Source organism: Bos javanicus, chromosome 22 (assembly GCF_032452875.1).
Source record: "Bos javanicus breed banteng chromosome 22, ARS-OSU_banteng_1.0, whole genome shotgun sequence".
NCBI classification, from domain to species: domain Eukaryota; kingdom Metazoa; phylum Chordata; class Mammalia; order Artiodactyla; family Bovidae; genus Bos; species Bos javanicus.
Window position 1 is genome coordinate 53,227,208 of NC_083889.1, and position 14,350 is coordinate 53,241,557.

General features: G+C 41.0%; 1 protein-coding gene across 1 annotated transcript in view; it reads right to left on the minus strand.

The window, feature by feature from the left end:
- Window positions 1-12,650, minus strand: part of CCR3 (C-C motif chemokine receptor 3) — a 33,926-nt gene extending 21,276 nt beyond the window's left edge. The window contains exon 1 of the mRNA XM_061397023.1: window positions 12,553-12,650. The gene's annotated coding sequence lies outside the window, so the exon portion shown is untranslated. The remainder of the gene's footprint in view (window positions 1-12,552) is intronic.
- Window positions 12,651-14,350: the final 1,700 nt, after the last annotated feature.

Here is a 14,350-nt window from a genome sequence, read left to right on the forward strand (position 1 = left end):
GGCCACCCATGAATGCGTCAGTAGCTAGAATGTAGTCTGTCTGTCTGTCTAGAAATTAATAATACTTATGTGTATGCATGTGTTAATAACTATCTGACCAGAAAAGAACGAGCTCAAAAGAGGAAGATAAAAGACACACTGACACTTAATGCCATTTTAATAACATTAAATGCAACAACATAACTATGAAGTGACAAACAGTAAGAGTGATTATCATCTTCTGAGGAGTTTGGTGCCACGTACTTTATGACATTTATCCTCACAGTTCTACAGGTATGCAATTTCCTTATGAAGATCAAAGCAGTAGGAGATTATAAAGCTGTGGTTACCAAATGGCAGAGGACAAATGTGTGCCCAGGTCTTTCTTGATGCCTAAGTTTCTACAGTTAGCATAAAGCAGAACAAATCAATTACAGCATTTTCCCACTTCAGTGAGAGCTATGAATTATCAGCAGCAGATTTCAACATAATCCAGGGCATCAAGAGTCTGTCATTATTCAGAGATTCTAGAAGGAGCAGTAAATAAACTTCCCACATCTTAGACCTCAGGGCAGATGGCCACCCAGGCACCTGCACCACAGATACGAGGGTGGGGTCACGTTCAGCCCTAGGAGAGTGAGAAAGCTCGTGGCTGTTTACCATCCCCTCTGTGTTCTAAGGGGGCTGAATCACAAAGAAAATTCTTAGGGTGATGATGGCAGGGGTTCAGGGAGGAGACACATTTTTTTTTTAAATAACTTGAGAGAGGAAAAAAAATAGGTAAGAAGAGAGAGGGTGTAATGCAGAGTGGGTGTCACATGAAGTCTAGGAAGAACGATGAGGCTGGCACCAGGGAGACTGAGAGGGCTGTGTGGGGCCAGGAGGGAGAAGGAAAGGTGCCAAGCAAAGGGGCAGTAGATGAGAAAGGATGTAGGAAAAGAAGACAGAAAGTTCAGCAGGGTTTGAAGGCGGGTTTTTGTGCAGTGTGGGATGTAACCTTCCTATATTTCTCTAGGTATTTTGACCAGGAAGGGAATTAATGTAGATTCCAATGCCTTGACAACTAGTAAATATTTTCAGGTGCTTATGGAACATTCACCAAGATAAACCATATCTAGAGCCTCAAAAAGTTTTTAAAATTTGCATTATATAGAATATATTCTCAGATCAAAATGCAGTCAATTAAAAAATAAAAACAGAAAGATGACAAACATTTCTAAACGTGTGAAAAATTAAAACACACGTCTATACAATCCACAGATCAGAAAGGAAGTCTCAAAGGAAATAAAAGTGACTTTGAACTAAGTGAAAACAAAAATACAACATCAAGATATGTGGGGTGCAGCTAAAGCCATTCTGAGAGGAACATATTGCTGCATTGAATGCTTGCATTAGAAAAGAAGAGCGGAATCAAATCAATAATCTAAGTTTCTTCCTCTAGAAACTAGAGAAAGGGCAAAATAAGCCCAAATTAAGCGGAAAGAAGGAACCACAAAGATAAGAGCACAAAGTAATAAAATTTAAAACAGAAAACAGATTAAAGCACTGAAACAAAATGCTGATTCTTCAAAAAGTCATTAAAAATGAGTGATAAACCTCTAGCAAGATCTGAGAGAGAGATCAGATGTCACAATGTGACAATGTCACAAGTGAAAAAATGTCAAGAATGAATACAGATTCTTCAGCCATTAAAAGGACAGTTAAGAGAATACTGGGAACAACGTTGGGGCTTCCCAGCTGGCTCAGTGGTAAAGAATGTGGCTACAATGCAGGAGACATGGATTCGATCCCTGGGTCAGGAAGATCTCCAGGAGAAGGAAATGGCAACTCACTCCAGTATTCTTGCCTGGGAAGTCCCATGGACAGAGGAGCCAGGTGGGCTACAGTCCATAGGGTCACACAGAATCGGACATGACTAAGCAACTGAGCACACACACAGCACGTGAACAACTTTATGCTTATACATGCAACAATTTAAGAGAAACAGACCAATTTGTTGATTATTAACAGAGATAAGACATTTGACAAAGTATTTCAGCCCCTCATGATAAAAACCTTTGTGAACTGATAACTTAATAAGTATCTACAAAGAGCCTAGAGATAGCTTCATGCTTAATAATGAAAGATGAATGCTTTCCTCCAAGATCATGAACAAAGCAAGAATGTTCATTCAGTCACTTTTCTCCAACCATAAGTCCTAGCTAGAGCAATGAGACTGGAAACAAAATATAAGGCATATAGATTGAAAAGGAGGAAATAAACTGCCCTTATTTGAGGATGACGTTGTTGTCTACATAGAAAATCCCAAGGGATTCTCCCCAAAACTCTTGAAACTAACAAGTTTAGCTCAGTTGCAGGAAAAAAATCAGCAAACAGAAATCAATCACATTTTTATGTATCAGTGAACACTTAGAAACCAAAATTAAAATACCATTTATAATTGCTTCCAAAATCTTTTAGACTATACCTCGGTATAAATCTAACAAAACATAGTCAAGATTTGCAATGAAAACTATGAAATGAAGTTAGAAGGAAAAAAAAAAAGGCCTATGGTTTAGGCAGAGGGATATACACATAGAGTAATGGAACAAAATAGAAAATTACAGAACCAGACTCATAAATATATCCGACTGCTTTCTGACAAAGGCACAGTACCTTTCAACAGAAGAACAGGAGCCTTTTTCATAAATAATGCTGGAGCAATTAGATATCCATAGACAGAAAATAAATAAACTTTAACCTAAACTTTACATCATCTATCCTTCAATATAATTTTTTAAAAATAAATATCAACTACACTTCAATAAAAAACTTAAAAAGACACATACAAAAATTGACTCAATTTATCACATACTTCATTGTAAAATGTAAAACTGTGAAACTTTGGAAGATAGCAAAGGATAAATCTTTGTAATCTAGAATTTGGTGAAAAGTTGTTAGAGTTGATGCCAAAAGCCCTATCCATAAAAAGAATAGTTGATAAATTTGGCTTCATGAAAATTAAAAGCTTCTTTGAAAGACTCAAATACAAGCCAGAACCTCAGGAAAAAAATCAGTAAACAATATATCCAATAAAATATTCATATCTAAAATATAAAGCATTCTCAAAATTAAAAAGCAAAAAACCAATCTGATTAGAAAATAAACAAAGATTTTTTTTTTTCCAACAAGGTAGAAATTTTAAAAGGACTTATCTCAAGCGAATAAAGAAATCTACATATGGTTAGAAAGAAAAAAGAAAAAAATGGGCAAAGGCACGAACCTCACTGAAGAAGACATGTATATGGCAGCTAAGCACATGAAAACACATTCAGTATCATTAGTCATTAGGAAAATGCAGATTAAAACTGCCATCACACGTATCAGAACGACAAATAAAAAGCAGTGACAACACCAAATGCTGGAGAAGATAAGGAGGAGACTGGATCACTCCTACATTGATGTCAGGCATATAAAATAATACAGACACTCTGAAAAAGAATATGGCAGTTTCCTATAAGACTAATGGCACTAATGGTGAAGAACCCACCTGCCAAAGCAGAAGACGTAAGAGACTTGGATTTGATCCCTGGGTCGGGGAGCTCCTCTGGAGAAGGAAATGGCAACCTACTCCAGTACTCTTGCCTGGAGAATCCCATGGACAGGGGAGCCTCGGTGGGCTGCAGTCCATAGGGTCACACAGAGTCGGACACGACTGAAGCAACTGAGCACACAATCAAAACACGTGCTTACAACACAATCTAGCAGTCACATTCCTGGGCAGATATCTCAAAATAAGCATTTTTGAAGATTTTAGATTTGAAATGTGGCACGCGTGTAATAAAATGCCTAAAGCATACTAATCCAAGTTTTTGCACGTATACACACCCGTGTAACCACCATGACTGGACAGTGCCAGAACCCCAGACCATTCCTTAGTGTCTCTTCCCAGTCTGTATCCACAGAGGCAACTGCTGTTTTGTTTCTATTACTATAGATTAGTTCTGGCTGTGCTGTGTGTAGTAATAGCAGATTGTTCTTTTATGTTCACATAGCATTTTATCGTGTGAAGACACCATAGTTTGGGGCTTCCCTGGTGACTCAGTGGTAAAGAATCTGCCTGCAATGCAGGAGACCCAGGTTCAATCCCTGGGTCAGGAAGATCCCCTGGAGGAGGGCATGGCAACCAGCTCCAGTATCCTTGCCTGGAGAATCCCATGGACAGAGGAGCCTGGCGGGCTACAGTCCATAGGGTTGCAAAGAGTTGCGCACGACTGAAGCGACTGAGCTCACAGCACATAGCACCCAGTTTACCCATTTTATTGTTGATAAAAATCGGGGGTTTTCAGTTTGAGACTGTTCTGAGTAAAATTAGTAGCTACATTCTGGTGTATATCTTTAGAGTTCATATACACTTCTTTCTCTGGAGTACATACTTTGAGGTAGAATTTTGGGGTCATAGAGAAGGCATTGTTTAGCTTTACATGCTACTAAACGGTTTTCTAAGTGGTTGTACCAATTTATTATTCTTTTGCCAGCAGTACGTGAGAGTTCAAGTTCATCTCCATTCTCGTCAATAGTTGGTATTGCCTATTAGAGATTTTTCTTGTTTTCTTTTTTTAAAATTTTATTTTATTTTTAAACTTTACATAATTGTATTAGTTTTGCCAAATATCAAGGTATGGGCTGCTATATCATTATGGTTTTAATTTGCATTTCTCAAATGAGTAATGATATTGATTATCTTTTCACATATATGTTGGTTATTTGGTTATCATCTTCTGTGCAGTGCTAGATCAAATCTTTTGCTGGTCTAAAAATAATTAGGTTGTTTGTCATTTCAATATTGACTTGTGGGAGTTTGTAACCTATTCTGTATACGAGCCCTTTACCTAAGAGAGGCATCTCTGATCTGTTTCTGGCTATAGGCACTTGCGATTTTTTCTACCAGTCTTCTGGTGCACCCTGATCACTCCTAATAGTGATTCTATTTGCAAACATCTCTAGGCTTAAGTTTCCAAACCCTGCTGGAGTCACCAACCAATTCTCCAGTGCTTCTGTCAGTGTCTCAGATTCCTACAGGCACACGGCTCGCCCCTGCCCAGATTCTGGGCCAGCCGTAAACAAAATCTCTCTGTCTTTGATCCCTTCATCTCTCACTTACTTCTCAGAAGCAGTAAGATTTCTTGTTCCCTGAGGTAGAATGAAGTGAGGAAATAAGTTTATTCAAGCAGGTACATGATAATATCATACTCGGAATTAAAGATGTCAAACTATACTCTCACCTGTGGTCACACACACATCAAGGCATCAAACTTAATCAACCAGTCTCCATATCAGCCGCCTCGTATGCATGCAGCTCAATGCTGGGCACTGTGGGAAACCCACAAAGGAGAACTGGACATGGGTCCAGCTGTTAAGAAGCTTACAATCAAGTTGGGAAGAAAAGGCATAATACAGGTTATGTGATTCAGTAAAATAATGCGTGTTAGATAGTACATAGCATAACTCTTCAGAATCAAAGAGTTTTAGAACTGGGCATGCAAGACCATAAGTGCTAATTCAAGCTGGCCCTGGATGGGAAGTTTTTAGAGGACTTCCTTAAGATAGTCTCTCCTTCCCCTTTTCAGCATGGGGATGGGGAAAAGGGGTTTCTTGGACAACTTTTTTGCATGTAGGAGATACTCAGCACATGTTGGCTGGTTTGAGTGAGGCTTAGGTTGCAGAAATAAATAGCTACATAACACCCATCAACCAAATACCAACCAAGTACCAGGTACATAGTAAATCACATTTAATTCTTGCCACAATTCTGAGAAGGGAATGATATTGCTTCTGTGTTACCCATGGGAAAATGGAGGCTCAGGCAAAGAAAAAGACATGGCATCTAATAGAGCCATGATTCAAAGCAGGTTGACATACTGGGGCTCTTGTTGCTTGCTGTGAGACACGGCCATTTCCTGTTGCTTGAACAAAGGGAAGGGGACAGTGGGCCTAGCCACTCAATGTCAGAGATTAAAGCCCAGGTCCTAGGGTACCGGGTCTCTGAGGCAGGGCCCAGTAGAAGAGGCCAACCCTTCAAGGGAGGCCTAGGGTGGCCTGAGTGGTGACTTCGGATAGCAAGGCAGAAGCGAGAGGGAAGCAGATTAGATAAGAGAAAGTAACACAGCGAGGTGGTCTGTCACCCCTCCCCCCTTCCTGTAACTTCCCCAAAAATAATGCTCAGTGTCTCATGTGCCCAATTTGGCTGGATGTCCATCTGTCCTATGAAACCCCACCTCCACCTCCACCTTGCCATCCAGGAGTGCCCTAGCTATGCCATACCATGGAACTGTGGCTGCTGGGCTGCTGTGGCCTGGCAGTGCCATGCATTCCTCCTTCCTCTCGTCTCATCGTTCTGAAGCAGGAATTCAGATTGGCCCTTTGTGCTTAAATCTGCCAGTTTTTCCTTCCCTGGTGGCCCAGTGGTTTAGAATCCACCTTGCAATGCAAGGGACACCAGTTTGATCCCTACTCCAGGAAGATTCCACATGTCTCGGAGCAACTAAGCCCGTGCACCACAACTGCTAAGTTCTAGGGCCCGCAGGCTGCAACTCCTGAAGCCCGTGTGCCTAGAGCCTGTGCTCCACAACAAGAGAAGGCACGCAGTGAGAAGCCCACACGCTGCAATGAAGAGCAGCCCCCGCTTGCTGCATCTTGAGAAAGCAAGTGTGCAGCAACAAAGACCCACCACAGCCAAAAAATAAATAAGTAAATCTTTTTTAAAAATTAAAAACAGAAAAACGGAATCACTTTTCTGTACACCAGAAACTAACAACACTGCAAATCGACTATGCTTCAATTAAAAAAAAAAATGAAGGCCAGAAAACAACAAAATACCACCAACCACAGCTTACTCCCCTCAAGAAAACCCACAGAGGGAAAAGGAAGATAGTAATGAGACTAGAAAGTTCAGAAAAGGGAAGTATGAACTGAGTACAAGATGCCTCACCCCACAGGCACAAGCCCATGGTTTGAACTTCTGTTTGTGTGGCATGAAGCAGAGCCCACCCCAAGATGGCAGTGCGGCAAGACCCCTGCCTCCCTCCAGAAAGAGGACTGATCTAGCAGTGGTCTCATGAGCTGGTACGTCCCAAGTGTAAGGGAATCCCCCTGCAAATAAGAAATTGAGCGCCAGCTAGCTGTATAAAAGGCAAGCATTTGGTTTCTGCCCAAACCAAAGATTTGTGGACTCAGATACAAAATCTGTTATGTTATCAGATCCCTTTGTCCTTGCAGATTGAAGATGAAAGAGATGGAAATACCTGTACATTCATGGTGTGTAGATAGCAGTAATGTGCTGGTAAGTGTTTTAACAATCCACTAGGAAGAAAGAAACAAAAAAGGCATTGAAATGTTTGCTGGTTTCCAGTTCCCTGGTGCAAAGACTCTCCTTGTGGCCAAGTTCAAGCTGCTGACTTAAGGTTACCGAAGGTGGAGTTGGGCAGCCTGAGCTTACCACGGGGTTAAACAACCATAGTGTTGCATTTACCTTATGTGCTTTATGTGCATCGTTGGATAAATGTTCGTAGATGAAAAAAGTGAGGCTCAGAAAAATAGATTACTTACCCTGTGTCATTAGCTACTTACTGGTGGAAAGAGGAGTTTAAAATCAATTAAAATTGATCTGCTCTAGACCAGTAGTTCTGAAGCTTTTTTGATATTGGCATAAACAGCCTTTTCTTTTTTTCTTAGTCTTATGAGAGGATTTTATGAGCAATAAATTGGATAGCCTATGTAAGACCCCTAGTATAGATTTATGCAATTGATGATCAATAAATAACTGTTATTTATTACTATCAATATTGTTATTATTATCATATCCTTGTTATGTATGAGGTAGAGGCTCCTTGCTTTGATGTGGAAAAAATGAAGCATTTGTTGACATGAACCTAGTTAGAGAAGAAGTGGCTATGCCTGCAGTTTCAATACAATTCTTTGAAAGGCATTTCTTATGGCACAGACCTTGTAAGATGCAGAGCAGGGCTCAAGGCCATAATTTCTCCATATATCCCAAAACAGATTTCACTGACTTCTCTTAAACTCTGCTCTTTAAGCCAGATCATAGCACGTGTTGAGGTTTAGATAATACCACACCCATGGGATGCTGAGGGCAGAAACCTTGAGCAGGAGAGAATACCTTGCTGCCAAAGGATGTTGCCAAGCCAAGAAGTACATCTTCATGAGGCACTCAGTGGCCATAAACTCAGCTCCATTCCATGTTTTCCTCTCACTCTTATGTATTTTTACTTTAGAACACTGTGTACACATGGGTGTTGGTTTTATTCTCAGTGGTTCCCAAAATAGAAAACAGATAACAAACACCTATCAAATTGTGGTGCTGGGGAAGACTCTTGAGACTCCCTTGGACTGCAAGGAGATCAAAGCAGTCAATCCTAAAGAAAATAAACCCTGAATATTCATTAGAAGGACCGATGCTAAAGCTGAAGCTCCAATACTTTGGCCACCTGATGCAAAGAGCCAACTCATTGGAAAAGACCCTGATGCTGGGAAAGACTGAGGGCAAGAGAAGGAAGCGACAAGGATTAAATGGTTGGATAGCATCACTGACTCAGTGGACATGAATTTGAACAAACTCTGGGAAATAGTGAAGGACAGGGGAGCCTGGTGTACTGCAGTCCATGAGGTCACAGAGTTGGATACCTCTTAGTGGCTGAACAACAGAAGCAAGTGCCTAACAAATAATTTTGTGAAAGTACATTATGACTCTATTTTCACAATAACTCAGACCAAACTAGAATCTTTATAGTAGAAAGTATTACATGCCTCACCCATGAGTCAAACATTTACAGATTTAGCAAATGGGCTCTGTGTCCTAAAACGATGTTTACTTGTAACTATTGTTGTTGTTTAGCCACTAAGTTATGTCCAACTCTTTGGGACCTGGAGGCCCGCCAGCGTCCTCTGTCCATGGGATTTCCCAGGTAAAAATATTAGAGTGGATTGCCATTTCCTTCTCTGGGGATCTTCCTGACTCAGGGATCAAACTCATGTCTCCTGCATTGCAGGTTTGCTACTGAGCCACCAGGGACTCATTTTCTTATTTAAATATGTGATTTTGAGTCCTGGCTCTATGACTTTTTTAACTGACTTGACTCTGAAACTTTATGGCATTGAGACACTCGAGCCCAGAGGGTCACAGGGCAGGTTGGTTTGGGATTTTGTTTTTGTATTACAGTTCGTGGTCATTTTAATTTATCAACATAAAATTCAAACAAATGGATATTCCTAGAAGTTCCCTCTGGGACAATTATTGGGAAAATGCCATTAGTTCCTAAAGTTTAAAATGTCCTACCTCAGAAAATCCCAAGTTGCACACATACCAAAAAGAATAATTTCAAACTCATAGAAAAAGAGGTCAGTTTTGTGGTTACCAGAGGTGGGAGTTGGGAGGTGGGGAGAAAGGGAAGGTGGAACTGGATGAAGGTGGTGAAAAGGTACAGATTTCCAGTTACAAAATAAAAAAATACTAGTCATGTAAAACATTTTGAATATAATTGACACTGCTGTTATACATGAGAGGTGTTAAGAGAGTAAATCCTGAGTTCTTATCACAAGAAAAAAATTTTTTTCTATTTCTTTAATCATGTCTATTTGAAATGATGAGTATTCGCTAAACTTACTGTTACTTCATGATGTATGTAAGTGAAATCATTCTGTGGTACACCCTAAGCTTATACAATGCCGTATGTCAATTATATCTCGATAAAACTGGAAGAAAAAAATAACAAAATATTCTTAGAAGAATGATTTGCAATGCCAGTTTTAATGGCTGGTAAGCATTGTATCATGTGCATATATTTACTAATTTTTCAGGTGGTCCATTATTATTAGATACTTAGATCGGGTAAAGTATTACTCCGTCATTAATAAGGCTGTGATACACATCCTTATTCACAGAGTGTTGTGCACATCTCTGATTGTTTCACTGGACTTGCTACTAAAACTTTGTGCCCTCTGAAAGCTTTTGATACATTATTGCCAGATTTCTCTGCCAAACAGTTGCATTTAAGGTGTAACTTTAGGCACCCCACTCCAGTACTCTTGCCTGGAAAATGCCATAGATGGAGGAGCCTGGCAGGCTGCAGTCCATGGGGTCGCTAAGAGTCGGACACGACTGAGCGACTTCACTTTCACTTTTCACTTTCCTGCATTGGAGAAGGAAATGGCAACCCACTCCAGTGTTCTTGCCTGGAGAATCCCAGGGACGGGGGAGCCTGGTGGGCTGCTGTCTATGGGGTCGCGCAGAGTCGGACACGACTGAAGCGACTTAGCAGTATTCCCAACAGCAGTTCATGAAAGTGTCTTTTTTTTCACACTGTCAGCACATCAGATATCGCCATACTATTTCTTTAACTTCTTTAATGATTCTCAATTTTATAGGCAAAAAAAAGTGCCAACTTGTTTTTTTAGTTTGTACCTCTTGGGAAAAACAGGATTCTTTAAAAAAATCCTTTTAAAAAAGCCCTGGATTTCCCTCATGTTTTCCAGCATCGTGTTGGTGGCACCACAGTCACTGCACTGGGGCTCCGTGGCCAAGTGACTCACTCTGTCAAAATGCTAACAGAGTTTCCTGCCATCGGAGGTTCTGTCAGAACGTTACGTGGCTTAATTTTGACCCTTAATACCAACATCCTTTGTTCCGAGAGGAGGGGAAGAGAAAGCATCAAGTAAACATCCTAAGAGAGGGTAGCAGCTGGCAGGAGCATTTCTGCTTTCATTTGTCTGGATTGTTAGGTTCAGACTGAAGGGCAGATAGGAAAGCCCTTTAACAGGCAGGGAAACCGACCGTAAGGAGACTTTGTTTTGACACAGGTCACTCTCGGTGTTTTAATGCACTCACAACAGTTTCTCCTTCTGGTGTGGAGTTGGAACGACCCTGGACTCCACAGAGGCGTGGTGCCCTCCCTGTAGACTGAGTGAATCACATTCTGTCGCTCCTCTGTTGCAGTTCAGAGTAGAGTACGTTTGCCCTCATCTCTTTTCCCCCCTTCTGTTAGGAGCAGACTAAATCTAATACTGTGTTCTTAGCGTATGTAGAACTTAGTGAACTCTGTGATTCTCATGAAAAGGCTCGAGTGGAGAAAGGCCAGGTCTTGTAATTAAAGGCTTCTGGAAGCATCCTTCAGAGCACATGCCATTGGCTCTTGTACCCTGTTGTCCACCAGAGTCTCTTCTCTGTGTATTGCAGTGTAAGTGTGATGTGGCCAAAGAGAGCTGATGCTTGAGATTTTTCACTGTGACAGTACAGAATAACAAAGAAGGGGGAGACGTTTCTTTCTTTAAGTTTATATTGACCTGGCTTCCATTGCTCTGAGAATTACTATATGAAAAAAATTTTTTTAATAAAGTCTGTACTATTATATCATTATTATTGATGTAATGGGTTAAAAATTGCATATTGGTTTTCATTTTTAATCCATCTATTATATATAATATGGACTTCCCAGATGGCACAGTGGTAAAGAATCTGCCTGCCAGTGCAGGGAGACACAAGAGATGCAGGTTTGATCCCTAGGTCAGGAAGATCCCCTGGAGCAGGAAATGGCAACCTACTCTAGTATTCTTGCCTGAAAAATTCCATGGACAGAGGCGCCTACTGGGCTATAGTCCAGGGGATCGAAAAGAGTTGGGCGCAGCTGAGCACAACACACACATAGAATATATATTAAATATTAGTTTTATATCTGGTCAGCCTCAACTCTACCCCCTCCTAGGTTTTAACACTTTTTTTCACTTTATTCCAGACTGCAGCTTTTCCCTAAGCTCATATCAGGTCCTCATGTATAGAAAACTGCCTTGTTTATTTGAATAAGAAAAAGTTTGAGACTTCCAGAAGAACATTAAACAGCTACATGCATACAGAAACAGAATATAGAATATACATTTCTAATTTAACTTTGGTATAAGTCACAACTTCTCTAGACCTGTTTTTACATGATGAAAGGAGAGTTTATCATTAGAAGAAAGAACACAAGTAAACCCGTTTCTATTTCAGACCTGTCAGGGGAGTCAGGCCCCAAGTCTTTCACAAACCAGGAGCTGTTTCCCCTTCTCCTCCTGAATCTTAGCTCCGTTCCCCTCTAGCTCTTTACTTACTAATAGAACCGGACAGTAGGGTTAATAACCACCACTGATTCCTATTCTGGACCCGGAATAGGTGTATAAGGTTCAGAGGGTGGATTTACTTGCTCCATGAGGCACACAGAATCCAGGAGTGGTTGAACTTGAACTTCAACCCATGTTTTCAAGCTCCAGAACCATAATCTCAACCACTGAACTATGCTGTCCCAAAGTAGCCTGGTGGTTCTCCAACATTTTTTCAGCACTGAAACTTTTTAACTGATATCTTCCATAAAATTGCAAAAATAGGGCTGCCCTGGGTAAGAAGGAACCCAGGTCTCATTTGCTTGGCCTCATTTACAAGCCTGGGTTGGCCCCATGGTGCTTTCACAGAACACTGAGCTGCAGGAAGTAGGAGAGGAAACCACTACATTCCCATGACTACACTGACCTTGATGGAGCACAACCTACCTTGCCTCCTCTCCAGAGTCTCTGGGTGAAGACCAAGCAGTCAGGGTCCACAAGAGCAGAGGCCCAAGAGTGTGAGTCACAGCTTAAGTAGCAGTGTCAACAGTCAAAGGCCGATAGAGCTGCCCTATTTTAATACTTCCGCAGCGCTGCAGAAGGGTTATCAAGAGACAAGCAGTGTCTGCATTTTCTCTGCCTTCACAATGGACATGATAAGGGATTTGGAAACTCATTTCCCGTGTTCTTCTCTGCCAAGTAAAAATCAGAGTTATACTGAATAAAAATTGAATACCCTATGTGGCTGGTTTGGTAATCATTAATGCATCCTTAATATCTAGCTATGTCTGCTGGTCATACCAAAATCTGCTTTTAGATCTTTCAGTTCAGTTCAGTTCAGTTGCTCAGTTGTGTGTGACTATTTGTGGCCCCATGGACTGCAGCACACCAGGCTTCCCTGTCCTTCATCATCTGGAGCTTGCTCAAACTCATGTCCATTGAGTCAGTGATGCCATCCAACCATCTCATCCTCTGTCATCCCTTTCTCCTCTCATCTTCAGTCTTTCCCAGCGAGTGAGTGAGTCAGTTCTTCACATCAGGTGGCCAAAATATTGGAGTTTCAGCTTCAGTATCAGTCCTTCCAATGAATATTCAGGACTGATTTCCTATAGGATGGACTGGTTGGATCTCCCTGCTGTCCAAGGGACTCTCAAGAGTCTTCTCTAACACCACAGTTCAAAAGCATCAATTCTTCACCACTCAGCTTTCTTTATAGTCCAACTCTCACATCCATACATAACTCATGGAAAAACCATAGCTTTGACTAGACGGACCTTTGTTGGCAAAGTAATATCTCTGCTTTTTAGTATGCTGTCTAGGTTGGTCACAGTTTTTCTTCCAAGAAGCAAACAACTTTTAATTTCATGTCTGCAGTCACCATCTACAGTGATTTTGGAGCCCCCAAAATAAAGTCTTTCACTGTTTCCCCATCTATTCACCATGAAGTGATGGGACCAGATGCCATGATCTTAGTTTTCTGAATGTTGAGTTTAAAGCCAGCTTTTTCACTCTCCTCTTTCACTTTCATCAAGAGGCTCTTTAGTTCCTCTTTGCTTTCTGCCATAAAGGTGGTATCATCTGCATATCTGAGGTTATTGATATTTTTCTTGGCAATCTTGATTCCAGCTTGTGCTTCTTCCAGCCCAGAGTTTCTCATGATGTACTCTGCATATAAGTTAAACAAGCAGGGTGACAATATACAGCCTTGATGTACTCCTTTCCCTATTTTGAACCTTTCTGTTGTTCCATGTTCAGTTCTAACTGTTGCTTCCTGACCTACATACAGATTTCTCAAGAGGCAGGTCAGGTGGTCCGGTATTCCCATCTCTTTAAGAATGCTCCAGAAATAACTCATGCTTTAATAGAATCTGACATGTCAGTGTCCTAGTGAAGAATATTGCTTTCATTGTCTCTTGCCTTCTAAAATACCTCAGTCCACTGGAGACCAGTGTATTTATAGTACCCACAAATTGTTTTTAAATTTCAACTGTTGAGTTAGGTGTGCTTGAAGGACTTGTGAGCACAGAACCACAGCTACACTACCTCGTTGGCCCCAGCAGCACTTATCATCAGATAAATGGGAGAAGAGAATTTATCTTGACTGCAGGGGTAAAAATCATAGTGCATAACCAATCCAAGCAGATGAGGGTTAGCAATGAACATGCAGAAGAAACCGATGTTGGTGAGTAAAGAGAAGGAGGCCAGAAGCTTTCCATAAGAAGTATAACCTAATCAGAACCCTGGC